A 15316-nucleotide genomic window follows, 5' to 3' on the forward strand; every position below is an offset into this window, starting at 1 on the left:
GGGTCCCTCCCACAACATGTGGGGATTATGTGGATTATAATTCAAGATGAAATGTGGGTGGGGACACAGCCACACCATATCACTATGTGAGGACACAGAGAACAGGTAGCCATCTGCAAGCCGGGGAAAGAGCCCTGACAAGAAACTAACCCTGCCAACACCTTGAGCTTGGACTTCCAGCCTTCAGAACTGTGAGAAAATGCATTTCTGTTGTTTACGCCACCCAGTCTGTGGTGTTTTGTTATGGCAGCCCAAGCAAACTAATACAAAAGGTGTTGGCCTCATGTAGCAAGAGAAGACACCAAAGGGCAGAGAAGTTGAGTAAAACAACCATGAGGTTTAAGAGCTCAAAAAATAGGGACCTTAGTCTGTCTGAAGTCAAAAATCCACACTTTTTTCCACTTCATCACACAGGTTCTCTGTGTAACTACTCAGTCTTGCCCCATCTCAGTCCTTACCCCTGGGAGAAATTGAGCCTTTCAGCAGCTTCTTGGTCCAGGAAATTTGACTCGGGCATCATGAAAACCCAAATTCCCTATGGACAACACAGCTCCACCATCCCTCTCTTTGTTCACAGAATTGGCACAAAAGCACCTCAAGATCATCTACTTTAACCCCTTCACTTTGCAGACAAAGCAGGAAGAAGTTAAGTTTGCGGCTGGCCTTTTCCAAATAGGATAAGATTTTCCTCTGAATTTTCGATACTCAATAGCTCAGAAATGTTATATGCATTTTAACACAATAATAAAAATTAGTTATTAAGTCATCTGGCAGGGTCCCAGCTCTGTTATAGGCTGCTTTTGACACAGAATTATGGCTAAACTGCTTCATAAGGGCCAAATCCTTTTCCTCGAAACATAAAACACATGTAACCAGATCACAACCAGGCTTTATAAACAGACGTGTGTCTGTACCACTTGCTCAGCAGAATCCACCATGGCCTCTGCTGCCTGTTTATGGAGCTGTGGGTGCATCAGCAGGAAGCAGTGTCCCAGGCAGGCTAGTGGGAGGAACCCCAGCCCAGCAGGAGTGGCAATAGATGAACTGTTGTTTTATAGCATCTACCCGCCTTTGACTCACACATCACCAAGAGTCAAAATGCACTGAAGCCTATTTTTAACAGCCAGGCAAAGGGAGAAAGACATGTGAAGGAATTTAAAGTCTTCTCTTGAGAATGTCACACAAGCTACCCTCTAAAACTTTCTTGGGAGAAAGAGTTTTTGTTTGAGGGAGAATTAAAACTCAAACTCTGCTGAAAAGCACAAACAAAAGCTATTGTTGTTTAAGCAAGAAAGATAGATGGAAACTACAAGATTAAGAAACGAGGCGGTGTGGGGCGGCAGTGGGGTCAGAAAGTTCGGTTTGCAGGTAAGATGTGGTCTGCGAGAAATTAATGAGGGAGGAAAGAGAGAAAGATGTCACAATAGAATTAAATCAGAGGTCATATCCTCAGGCAGATGTTCACAAGATCTAACACACTCCCATTAAGAGTCTACAACACCAAAACAAACCTGGTGTTTAAAAATGAAGGAGGTGGATCTTCAGGAAACTTCAAAAAGGACAGTCAGTGGCTAAGAGATCAAGGCAGGACAAGAAAGGTGAATGTGTTGGCTCCCATCCAATTGAGGACTGTTTCAAACTTTATGTCCAGATTATGGCATAAGAGGCTGCAAATTCCAGTGTCCATGGGGCTTATGTTACACAGTTACAGATGGCCAGAGTGGCGCCTGATGGGGCCAACTCCACACAGCATGGCTCAGCTCCAACCCATTGTTGCCATGCAAGAAGCAGGCCCAGCACTGCCAGAGACTGTGATTTTTCTTAGACATGGCAGAGTGGCAGAAATCTAGATTTGTATGTAAAACAGTGGACAGTTTTTTTTTTTTTTTTGAGATGGTGTCTTGCTCTGCTGCCCAGGCTGTAGTACAGTGACACAATCTCGGCTCACTGCAACCTCTGCCTCCTGGGTTCAAGCGATTCTCCTGCCTCAGCCTCCCAAGTAGCTGGGATTACAGGCGCATGCCACCATGCCCTGCTAATTTTTCGTATTTTTAGTAGAGATGGGGTTTCACCATGTTGGCCAAGATGGTCTCAATCTCCTGACCTCGTGATCCGCCTGCCTTGGCCTCCCAAAGTGCTGGGATTACAGGTATGAGCCACCACGCCCGGCCAACAGTTGGTTTTTTATAATCTTCAAACACCATGTAGACAAAGCAGGACTTGTCTGTAGCTCATTTGCTCTCAACTCTCCAACTTCTTCTGTCTTCTTCAAGAGACGGCCTCTGTGGTCCCCCAGATTTTCTCCTAATCCAGACCATCAGACTCAGAGTCCAAACATGCATTCCTTTTCTTCTGTCATTGCTCTGGACAAGAGCCATCAACATCTCCCCGTGGCCTACCTGGTGAATTTCAAATGTTTCAGCCCTGCACTCAAGGCTCTGCATAGTCCCTGCAGTCTCACTCTACAAACTTTCATCCTGTGCTTCCCAGCGGGAACCAGTGTCCCAAACTGGAAATTCTATGCATTTTCCCCTCAAATAAAATCTGTACATTCCTGGAGTCTCACCTTAGTTCTTCGTATATCTTCTATCCTTTTCATTTTAAGAGGTAGTGACTTATTCTGTTGCCCAGGCTGGAGCACAGATGGAGTGTTGTGATCATAGCTCACTGTAGCTATGAACTCCTGGGTTCAAGCAATCCTTCCACTTCAGCTTCCTAAGTAGCTGGGAATATAGATGTGTGACATAATGCCTGACTAATTTTTTAATTTTTTTTATAGAGATGAGGTCTCACTATGTTGCCCAGGCTGGTCTTGAACTCCTGGCCTCACACAATCAAAGTGCTGGGATTATAGGCATGAGCCACCATGCCCAGCCTCTTTCTCCTCTTCTTCTGCTTTTTTTTTTTTTTTTTTTTTTTGAGACAGAGTCTTGCTGTTGCCAGGCTGGCATGATCTCGGCTCACTGCAACCTCCGCCTCGCAGGTTCAAGCGATTCTCTTGCCTCACCCTCCCAAGTAGCTGGGATTACAGGCACCCACCACCACAGCCAGCTAATTTTTTAATTTGTAGTAGAGACGGGGTTTCACAATGTTGGCCAGGATGTTCTCAATCACTTGACCTCGTGATCCACCTGCCTCGGCCTCCCAAAGTGCTGGGATTACAGGTGTGAGCCACCACGCCTGGCCTCTTTCTTCTTTATAATCAAATTCCAGTGACCACCTGATCCTTCAAGACATCACTCACATATCCTCTCTTCTGGGCTTCTTGTCCGGCATGTTCTCTTCTACTGCTCTTCTATGAAGCTTCTGACTTGTGTCTTCTAAACAAATATCTCATCATTTTTGGAGCTGTATGACTCTCTCCTCCACCCAACCCTGAGAGTTTAACTCAGGGATTGGCAAACCTTTTTGGTAAAGGGCCAAATAAGAAATACTTTTGGCTTTGTGGGCCCTATGATCTCTGCTGCAACTACTCATCTGCTCAAAAGCAGCCATAGACGAGATGTAAGCAAATAGGTATGGCCATGTTCCCATAAAGCTCTTTATAAAAACAGGTGGCCAGATTTGGCCTGGAAAGTACAGTTTGCCAACCTCTTGCCCTGCTTGGACAAGGACAGAGTCTTCTTGCTATTATTATACAATAGATAATGAATGTTCATTAGAGAACAAATCCCTCAAAAGTCAATTCATGTTGACTTCCTCCATAACCTTTCCTTGACAGTCATGGACACAGCAGCATTTTTCAACTTCTGAACATCTGCAAGTACTTGGTATCCAGATATCTCCTCATATTACTCTCACCATCATTGTGTGATATTCGCTTAATGCTGCTATGATGAATTAGGGCTGATTTACATCATTTCCAGAGTCTTTTGTTCTAAAAATCCTATGGGTCACTTCATTGTCTTGTACTGCCACCGACTTGTATATTTTTGGGTTTTCTTCACTTCACATAAATTATAAGCTTCTAGAGAATAAACCATATCTAATTTTTCTTGGGATTGCTAAAATGCCTTATATAGTGCTTTTGTCATAATATTCATTCATTTATTCATGTAACATGTATTTGTGGGACAATATGTGGCACAAACATAAAAATAAGCAAAACGGAAATGGCCCCTGCTCCAGTTAAAGTCAAAGTCTAGTGAACTAATGATTGTGTCATCATAAATTGAGATAAAAATATCTGAAAGAAAGTACATAATTTTTAAACAACATTTCACAAAGAAAGCAAACAAATACTGGGGCAGGTAGAGGAAGGAAGGGCAGGAAAGGCTTCCCCAAGGAAGTAATGCTTGAATCAAGATCCATTTATTCAACCAATTCAGTACACATTATTTGCCAGGCATTATCCTAAGCACTTGGAGTACAGTGGTGATCTAAGCAGACAGAAGTTCCCGTCGTGTTGGAGCTTGTTTTCTAACGGGAGCTGAAGAGTAAGTAAAAATTAGATTGAAAGGAAAAAAGGGTTGAATAACATTCCTGAAAGAAGGAACCGCATGTACAAGGATCCTGGGTGGGAGGGGGCTTGGCACCGTCCCTGCAGTGGCCCATCCCACTGTGGGTGGGGGCTTGTTGAGGTGTGACCTCATAGGTAATGTAATCATATAATTTATTCTCTAAAGCAGAGCACTCTTGACAGTAAGTAAGGCATTACGAATCATTACAACAAGCAAAACTGGTATAGTTCCAGCAAATTGGATATATGAGCCTGGGCAAGGTAGCGAGACCTCATCTCAACTAACAACAAAAATAAATACATAAATAAATAAATCAGTCCATGCCTGTAGTCCCAGCTGTTTGGGAGGCTGAGGATCACTTGAGCCCAGGAGTTTGAGGCTGCAATAAGCGGTGACTGTGGCACTGCACTGTAGTCTAGGTGGCAGAGCAAGACCCTGTCTCAAAAAATAAACAAAACAGCCGGGTGCAGGGGTTGACACCTGTAATCCCAGCGCTTTAGGAGGCCGAGGTGGGTGGATCATGAGGTCAGGAGATCGAGACCATCTTGGCAAACATGGTGAAACCCTATCTCTACTAAAATGCAAAAAATTAGCCAGGCATGGTGGCGTGCACCTTTAATCCCAGCTACTTGGGAGGCTGAGGCAGGGGAATTGCTTGAACTTGGGAGGTGGAGTTTGCAGTGAGCTGAGATCATGCCACTGCACTCCAGCCTGGATGACAGAGTGAGACTGTCTCAAAAGCAAAAACAAAAACAAAAAAACAAAACTGGACATATGAGTATCCCACTCACAGGCCACATGAAGATTTTAACGTGACCACAGTGACATTTTTTAAAACAATCCTGTCACTGCTGTGGAAAACTGATCTGGAGAGGAACTGTGTCAATGTGAAGAGGCCGGCTGGTATGCTACTGCAGATGTCTAAGTAATAGAGCAGTGTGGCCTGAGCTAGGGGAGTAAGGAACAGAGGAAATAGAGAGAGAGGGGAATAAATTTTAGAGGTATTTCAGAAGCAATTTTAACAGGACTTGGGTGATATTAATTATTAGTGGTGGAAATGAACGGGAGAAAGCATGGGGTGAAGTAGAATGGCAAGGTCATGCTGGAAGCAAGAGAGAGTTTATATAGAGATTCAGGTGCCAAGACCTACCCTTGGCACCAGCTGCTAAGCCAGGGAGTATTTTGAGAGCTGGTCTTGATGAATCTGAAGATTGCAGCAAACACACCAAATGTCCATTAGTGATGATTAGTAAGAGTATAACTGAGGCTTTGACACGGGAAAGAGGCTGATAGAGCAAAGTACTCCCCAGTGGACGATGAGTAATAATTTGTGCTTTTGTCAACATTGCTGGCGGACTTTGTGTACTTTTAGGGAAGCAGAGGTTTTCATGGTGCAAGAAAAAGGATGAAGAGCAAGGGGGTGGAGGGTAGCTTGATATTGAAAATTCAATATTAGGTGCTGGAATACCAGAGTCAAGAGTAAAGAGTTATAGGAAGTGACAACCAGACCAGCAAATAAGAGAGCAAGAGCCATGATTTGTGGACATTGATGTTTCAGAGAGACGTTTAGCTGAAATACGCAACCAGGACTATATCTGGAAGCTGAGTTAATACATAATTCAGAAACCACCTTAACTCACCGCACTTTTAAATGAGATGTTGAAATCGTTGTCCAGCACGAATGCACAGTTGATTCCTTGTCAGTCATTTCTCTGGTCAGCACGTGCTGCCCAGATGGGAGAATTTCGTTTTGTTCTGAGAGCTTTCAGTCAACCTGATTGCATTTGACCGGGGAGGTCTCAGTAAAGATGTCACTTCCCCCTTTACCCTCGGGCTGAGTCAGCGAGGAAAGTGAAAGAAACTGAGTAACCAAGGCTCTTGACTACATGTCAAGAATCCTTTGCCCCTTCCTCCCACGGCTTCATGCAACTTCACTGTTAGCCAGTTATTGTACCCCTTTGTCTAGGAGTACCCGTTTACAGAATTGTTAGGTGCAAAACAACCCACTCGTCTTAACCATGCAGAGATACTGAGGACGGAAAAGGAGCTTGAACAGTGAGCTCTGCGTGTGTGTGCATCTCTTCTTGCAAGATGCTGATCATCGATCACCTCTGCCTAACCCACGTTTCAAAACTCTTTGCAAATAAGGATGTGGAAATGGTTCCACCTGAGGCCAGATGTGAAATTCAGGTTGGGACTCGGGGCTGTAAAATATTGTACCTTGACTTCTTTCAAAATCAAAATATTCATTATGCAGCCATTAAAAAAGATGTTATAGAAATATGTTTCAAGACATTGGAAGATGTTCATGATAAATGATTAAATCAAATACTAGATTATAAAAGAATGTGCTCTGTGTAATTCAATTTCTATTTTTAAAACAGGTGTAGAAAGGACTTCAGTGTTAAGTGAAATCTTAAAGGTAGTGATTTCTAGGTAGTGAAACTGGTAATAATTTTTATTTTTATGTTTAGATTAACAACATTGTTTAAATGTTTTCAGTAACAGGTACTACTTGTGTTATAAAAGTGTATGTACTTTTAAATGTACTATCCAACATTCATAAACATGCATGGAAGCCTCACTATATTATCAACCATCCAGTGAAACAGGGGTGTAACCTGGCCGCTCTCGTGTAATGACAGAACATTCAATTCAAAGTTGGGCAGGCCAGGCTTGGTGGCTCACACCCGTAATCCCGGCAGTGTGGGAGGCAAAGGCATGAGGATCACCTGAGCCCAGGGGTTCAAGACCAGCCTACGCAACATAGGGAGACCTCGCCTTTATAAAAAATTAAAAATTAGCTGGGCATAGTGGCATGCGCTTGTGGTCCCAGCTACTCAGAAGGTTGAAGTGGGAGGATCGCTTGAGCCCGGGATGTCAGGCCTGCGGTGAGCCGTGATGACGTCACTTCACTCCAGCCTGGATGACAGAGTGACAGCCTGTCTCAAAGAAAAAAACAAAGAAAACTAAGTATTGCTGCCTTGCTTTGCCACCTTTGGTAATTTAGGAGACATCGCTGTGCCTCAGCTGTCCCATTTGTAAAACAAGAATCATAATGGTTGCTAATTCTAAAGTTGTAAGAATAGATTTAAAAAATGCTTACAAATTGCTTAACATAGAGTAAGCTCCCGATAAATATTAGTTAATCTTATGATTACTTAGGTAATACTCTTCTTGAATAGGTGCCAAGAAGGTTCTAGAATTGAGTGTTATATTTTGTGGGTACCGAGTGCTTCAAAGAAGGATGTTTCAGGCTGGGTATGATGGCTCACACCTGTAATCCCAGCACTTTGGGAGGCCAAGGTGGGTGGATCACGAGGTAATGAGTTCGAGACCAGCCTGGCCAATATGGTGAAACCTCATCTCTACTAAAAATACAAAAATTAGCCAGGTGTGGTGGCATGTGCCTGTAGTCCCAGCTACTTAGGAGGCTGAGGCAGAAGAACCACTTAGACCCGGGAAGGCAGAGGTTATCTTATAACCACTAAGATAATGCCACTGCAGTCCAGCCTGGGTGGCAGAGTGAGGCTCTGCCTCAAAAAAAAAAAAGAAGAAGAAGAAGAAAGAAGAAAGAGGAAGAAAGAAGAAGAAAGAGGAAGAAAGAAGAAAAAAGAAGAAGAGGAAGAAGAGGAAGAAGAGGAAGAGGAGGAGGAGGAGGAGGAAGAAGAAGAAGAAGAAAAAGAAGAAGAAGAAGAAGAAGAAGAAGAAGAAGAAGAAGAAGAAGAAGAAGAAGAAGAAGAAGAAAAGAAAGAAGAAAGAAAGAAAGGAAGAAGAAGAAGAAGACGACGACGATGACGACGACGACGACGGCGGAGGCGGCTGTCTCTAGTCAGGACCAATGTCAATGCCAAGCACATTGCAGAAGCAGTGGTTTTATGGAAAACTGTTAGAGAAAACCATTAGCCAGAGGGGCTGACATTTCCTGTCCTTTGCATGCAGTTATCCCACAGCATACCTGAGACTTTTAAGTGACTTGGCTCCCTGTAGATTCTTGATCCATTCAATGCAGAAATTCTAGCACTGAACCTAGGAAAAAAAAAAAAATGTTACTATTCCGGTGTCTTTTAGGTTATTCTGGGCACTGAACTGAGGCTTTCGTATATGGAGTGACTAGATAACTTCAAGGATGGTAATTAGTGATACCAAAATCCTATTGACTGAGTCATTTTATTGGAACTAAAGAGAGTTTGGGGTAGATATATATTTGTGGGAACATAATTTTACTTGCTTAGGGTTGTTTAAACATGTACAAAAGTAGAGGGAATATTGTAATTGCCTTAGTTCATTCAAGCTGCTACAACAAAGTACTACAAACTGGGTGGCTTATAAACAACAGAAATTCATCTCTCATAGTTATGGAGGCTGAGAAGTCCAAGATCAAGGTGCCAGCAGATTCAACTTCTGGTGAGGGGCTGCTTTCTTGTTCGTAGGTGGCACCTTCTCTCCATGTCCTCACATGGCAGAAAGAGCAAGGCGGCTCTCTAAGATCTCTTTTATAAGGGTACTAATTCCATTCATGACTCCATCCTCATGACCTAATCACCCCCGCCAAAGGCCCCACCTCTTAATACCATCATCTTGGGAGTCAGAATTTCAACATATGAATTTTCAGGGACACAAACATTCAGACCATAGCAATAATGAACATTCATGTACTCACCACCCAGCTTTCGCAATTACCAACACACATACAATATTGAAAAACACACACATTAATTGACAAATTTCAAAGCACAATTATATGATTTGCCCCTTTAGTTATCTGAGCTGAGAAAGCATGGGAGAAGTATCTGAGCTTAGCCCACCTGGCCAAGTCTTGCTTTTGACCTCAGCTGAAGAAGAACAGCTGCTACCTTCCTATTGTAATACATGGAGTTCCTAAATGCTGACATTGATAACCACCAAATACAAAACAATTAGATGGCAACATGATGCCATGTGTATTTTCAATACCAAAGGCATCTAGGAGCCTAGTTTTTCAAGAAATGCTAACGTGTAGACATGTCTATGAATATGTAGTATGCAATCCACCTCACTCTGCCTACTCTGAACAGCCTTTATTAAGGGGTATTTTATGTGGATTTTGTGTGATAGAGAAAAACGTGCCACTCCTTGGCAACGTAATATACTAGACCAGTTCTCTTTTTTTGAGATGTCAAATAACTACTTTATTATAGCGAGAAAGTGACAGTCAATTTAAATCAAAATTTATGGAGAACATTAGTAGCTGGAAGGACTTTGGCTAATCACTGTAATGTCCCCAACAAATGGTAAATGAAAGCATAAGGAAATTGAGTTAACACAAGTTAAAAGTTCACATACTTAAGGAATTATATTAGAAGACCTACAACTTAATTAAATTATCTGAAACTGCTCATTTAGCTTCTATTGTACTAGTGAACATTTATGCAATCTTACTGTTAGATATATATTAGGTAATAGGTTTGAATTGGGTCAAATTGGGAGAACACTAATGAGGCAGAACAGGGGAAAGTTTAATCCATCATAAAGCATCATTCTGAATCTTTATATTGAATATTATTAGGCAGACATTTCCCTGGTTAGTTGGTTACTCTCTTATATCTGTCATTCTGACATTTTGAATAATTGAAAAATCAAACAGGAACTTTGTACATGGAAAAAATAATCTGATGGAGAAGAAATGTGTTATTGATCACCTAATTTTTAATTTTTTTTTCAGTCTTGCATTTGCTTTTTCAACTGTAAAAGTTCAAGAAGTGGTAAATATGCCGCATTTTAGATGTTAAAGGCATTGTTAACAGATTTGACACAAAAGATAATGTTATGAGATGTAAAACACAGAAATTTACATGTAAAATCGCATACTTAATATTTATTTCTTTATTCTGAATACATTTAAGGTCAGTAAGTTCTTAAACCTGAGGTCTTAAGCTATAGAATTGTTTCTTTCAAAATACTTTTTAAAACACAGGGCAGGGTATTCAGTAACTGCATATACGTGGCACTTGCCTCTTTATGGCTACTAACTTAACCTTTTTGAGAAGAGTTGTTCTCCGTAACTGAGGTTTGCCACAGATTACATGTGTATGGACTCTTCCTGGGAAGATGTGTAGTAAATCCAGAATGGAGCTGTGCTCTCTTGCAGAGAACCCCAAAGCGGCTGTGAAGCTTTTGCTGCGGTTGAAAAAAAAAAAAATGTTACCTTTAATTCAGTCCTTAGAAAACAATTTAGATGCCAAAGTGGAATTTTTTAAAGCCACAAGACTTTCGGGAAAATTCTGCCTTTTTTTTTTCTCTTCTGATGGAATTATATTGAAAAAAATAAATTATTTGCCATGATACTTGGTAACATACATGCACACACTAAGAAATGAGTAAGAAAAAACATGGCCTCCCGCAGACTCGTTTCTAGCTGCTTGCTGGGGGGAAAAAATAAGCTGCCTCCTCTCCACTGCATTTAGAGAATTAATTCTCATATGAAATGAAAGGCCCCGTCCAATCCTATTTCACGGTAGCTTTGAGTGCTTGACTGTACCCAAGCAAAGGGCATTACTTGATTGTTCACTGTTGACATCACTTTACACCAGAAGGTGGCAATTATTTTAATAATCACACTAACAAATCTGTTTTGCCTTCAGATTAGATTTTTAGAGATAGTGTTCATTTGATTCTTGTCAAGAAGATGCCTTTTAAAACCAGTAGCATTCACTTGAAGATTTATTTCTCAAGGTGGTTTTTCATTCCTACTAATTGGCTAAAATATTGCACCTCTTTTAGAATATAAGCTGCAAGAGTTTGTATATTTCTCTTTATTAAACCTTATTTGTTGACCTGAAACAATTAAAAGGATGCTATTTAAGATGACAATGCAGATGAAGTGATATCATGATACAGTTTAAGTAGACACCGACTATCATTAAAAAATGAAGAATGCACTTCATTTTTATTTACAAGGAAAACTGGTGAAGAATTTCTTCAGTTGACCATGACATCTTAGAAATGTAGTGGATTAATAAGATTTATGTCGATACACAATGAAAAATCTTTCACGTATAAATCACAAGAAATCGCACAGGATTTATGTCTAACTTACCTCACAAGGTGGCAAAATCCCATAAATTCCTCAATTAAAACTGAGTGGAAGATAATAGCCTTCTTGAAGCCCAGCAGTTCACAGAAAGCCTATCACCCTTCTGAACCATATGACAAAATGCACAGAAACATCCAAAATACCAGGACACTGGAACTGCCTGAGAATGTGTCTCCTAAGACAATTTTCCAAAATCTGTCATCTGAACACTGTTTGCCATCCATAAAGAAAGAGGAAGAGGAAGGGGAGGTAGAGAATAATGTTGGCTCTGTGAAACCGCAGCATTCTTTCCAGATGGTCTCTTTTTCCACAGCTTAGGTTACCTACATGACAAAAGGATAAGAGGCCAGGGGTGAGCACTCTTTTTTTGTAAAACTGAGAACTCCAGACATTTGTCATCCAGAAAAAATGCCTGCCTCTCAGCAGGATAGATTTTTAAAAATTTTTCTCAGTGCCTTTCTCTAATTGGGCTTCCTCAACTTTTCACACATCCTTTCCCTGAACAAGTCCACAAAAGCCAAAGTTCTCCCGCACCTAGTCACCAATGGCAGGCCCATAAATCACAAGAAATCACACAGGATTTTTTTTAACATTATGCAATTAACGCCTATAATGTGGGAAAACATTTTATAATATATAACATATTAAAGCAATAGGAAATAGCATGTCAGATTTCTCATTAGTAAATTCTAATAATGGCTAGCATAAAAATGTGCCTATCTATTAATATTTTTTCTTCAATTCACATTTAAAAGAAAAATACTGCAGTGTCTTAGTATCCGTGCAATACTCATGTAGGAATTTATTACACTAAAGTGATCTGGCATGCCTAAACTAGCATGAGCAATATGAAAATTTAAAGATAGCTGAATGCCCATTCTTTAATTTTACTAAAATAATGAAAAACATATATTATTTGAGCTTACAAAACATGTAAATATGAATTCAAGTGGAGCATATATTTTCTACATATATATTGCATTTTTCTACTCAGTATTAAAAACCATTTCTCTTTTTATGCTTTGCTTTCTTTTGTCCTCTAAAAAGAAAGAGAAATATGAAGCTTGAAAATCATCCACTAACTCTCATATTAGGAAACTCTTCCTTTTAACTTTGAGGAATTATTATGAGTTGTAATTTAAGTAATAGCTTGTAAATTTTGACGGCATAAGAAGCCCGTGAATAGTTGCTCTTCCTTTGAAAAGGGCTGACACTAAAAATTAGGGTATTTGAGGGGTTTTGTTGGGTTTGGGGGGACTATTTAGATATAAATATTAAACTATTAAAATAGGACTTTGAGCAAGAATTCGTAACAGGGTATAATGTCTTTTACCTCCCAGCTACCAGTCTGACCCTGGCTCAGGCCTCCGGAAGAAGCCACTTGCTAGTCACAGTCTTTCTTGCACCCAGACACGGCATCTCAGACACTGCACACATTAACAAGTCACCCTCAAAACCTCTATACAATGCAGGAATACAGCTAAGGCAACATTACCCAGGTACTAACATCTGCAAATTCTAAAAAGCTCTTCATCTTAAAAAGAAAAAAAAAAAAAAAAGGAAACATTTGCCTCTGTGTCTCTTCTTGCCACGTGTATCTGCCCTCATGTGTGGACCCTTTAAAATTCGATGAGAAAATGGGAGAGGAAGCTATGATAGAGGAAGAGAAGTGGAGAGAGAGATGAAATACATCCATTTGTTTTCTTTCAAATTCATTTTATGGGCTTTCTGTAGGAAGGTGTTTTTTTCTTGATTTTTTACTTTATTTCTGGCATCAACTATGTTTGAGTTTGCTTTTGAGTAAGAAAGATTGAAGGGCAGATGAAAAGCCAGATGCAGTGGTAGGCTGCGGTGGAATTAGGTAATAGTTGCAAAGACCTGCTTAATCTTTTGTTTTCTTTTTGGTATGAGCATGCTTAGAAATCAAATGGGTCTCTAAATCACAGATTATGGCTCTGGGGAATGTAAAGGACATCTTTTGAATATAAAGAACACTACACTGACAGGCAGGAGGCCTGGGGAAGTACCAGCTTTGCCAATTGCTCACTGAGTATTTTTTGAACAAGTCTTACTACCTCTAGACCTTGATATTTTTTTTTATCTCTGAGATTATTCTAACATCGTATGTGAATAGTTTGAGTTCTTATTAAAGCGTGTTTGGTCCAAGGAAGACATATAATGACACTTCTTCGATCATTGTGTTTCACAAATTCAGAACAGAATTGCTCGCCAGACACAGATCTGGGCACAAATGCCCTGAACGGATCACACAAACACATTCTGAGTCTCCTCCTGTCTGTGGGCTTGCCGGAGCTCCTGGGCTACAGGAAAATGACTCCCAGGATTGAACTCAAAGGATGCAAGTAAACACTTACTAATTAAAAGAAGGGTTCATTTTATGCTGATTTACAAAATATATTAATTCCTACAAGCTAGGTCTGTTTTTGTTCAGAGTTAATGTGGGCCAATAGATGAAAAATTGTTTTGAAACTGAAATAATAAACTTTTGGGAGAACAAACAAAACCCTTACTGTGTCCAACTTGTACTGAAGAGAAATTCCTCTTCATTGGACAAAAATGAAGGCACATGGTATACCAGGAGATTGCTTAGTGCTTGATGTCAATGAATCAGGAGCATCAGAACTATTTTTTCTTGTATTAAGCTTTTAGGCTGTGTTGTGCCAACTTGCACGGGTTGAAGACAGCATTAATATTAATGAAGGATGGAAGTCTGAGAGGCAGTGACTCTCACTTCCCCACCCCTACCTTGCTTCCTTTCATGCTAAATCCATTAGTATAGATGGATCGACATTAATAAAGAAGAAGGACAGAATAGCTCTCCATTCGGGGACACTTTTACTTGACCCTTGGCACACGTTGCCCATACATGGCCACAAGACGTTTGACCTACTCAATGGCATTTATTCATTCATTTATTTATTCTATGTGCTTCAAACCAATTTCTCCTTAGGTACCTTACACTTCTTACACTTAGAATGTATTAAAAAGTTAAAATCTCTGACAAGGAGTACATCAGAAAGAACTTGAGGACAGAGTCTGTCATTCATCTTTGTAACCCTTGGGAGCTGTAGATCCAGCTTTGCACAGTGTCTTCTACACGATAGGCACTACAGAAATGCTCACTGAATGAAACTGAATTTAATTGCATTGTCAAATTCTAAACTGTTTCATGTAATCATATTATAACCTTCTTATCACCTCCTAGTAATAAGACACATACCTTAAGATTTATACATATACACACACATATTTCTAAAAATAATTTTACTCAAGTAAATCCAAGCAAAACATATAGTAAATGTTTCTATAAAAGCTAGATATTGAATACTTTAAGTCATATTTACAAATGATTTTCATTATGAGTACGAAAATAAGCATAGGGCTTTCTGGATCATTACAGAAATTTGGGTTAAAACGATACCATATAGCTGGAAGGGAGCATGCAGGTCATCTGATCTTGTGGTCTTCAAAGGGTATTCCTTGTCACCCAGTGGTTCCTTCAAGTACTCCCAGGGCTACCAAGAGGCAGGAAGGCAGATAAAGTGGTACAGGCAGCGTCAAAGGCACTCAGCTTTCTCCCCAACCTTTCAACAGAGAAAATGCATTTCATAATATATGCAGCTTCTCTATACAAATGTATTTGAATGACAAGTGTCCACTGCTTTAAAATAATTAAAGCACAATCTTTAATTTTTTTAAAAAAAGAGAGAGAATCACACTTTGGGAGGCCAAGGCGGGCAGATCATGAGGTCAGGAGATT

The 15316-nt window shown here is 40.3% G+C and overlaps 2 protein-coding genes across 16 annotated transcripts in view; one reads left to right on the forward strand and one right to left on the reverse strand.

Moving 5' to 3' along the window:
• Positions 1-15316, forward strand: part of TENM3 (teneurin transmembrane protein 3) — a 2750454-nt gene that overhangs the window by 2019111 nt on the left and 716027 nt on the right. The gene's annotated exons all lie outside the window — the stretch shown is intronic.
• LOC141410361 (uncharacterized) overlaps positions 10469-15316 on the reverse strand; it is a 61546-nt gene continuing 56698 nt past the window's right edge. For both annotated transcript variants that reach the window (XR_012435246.1, XR_012435249.1), the window contains 3 exons: positions 14978-15140; positions 11539-11858; positions 10469-10619 (listed from right to left, as the gene is read on the reverse strand). The gene's annotated coding sequence lies outside the window, so the exon portion shown is untranslated. The remainder of the gene's footprint in view (positions 10620-11538; positions 11859-14977; positions 15141-15316) is intronic.

The sequence above is a fragment of the Macaca fascicularis genome, chromosome 5 (genome assembly GCF_037993035.2).
Source record: "Macaca fascicularis isolate 582-1 chromosome 5, T2T-MFA8v1.1".
Lineage (NCBI taxonomy): Eukaryota > Metazoa > Chordata > Mammalia > Primates > Cercopithecidae > Macaca > Macaca fascicularis.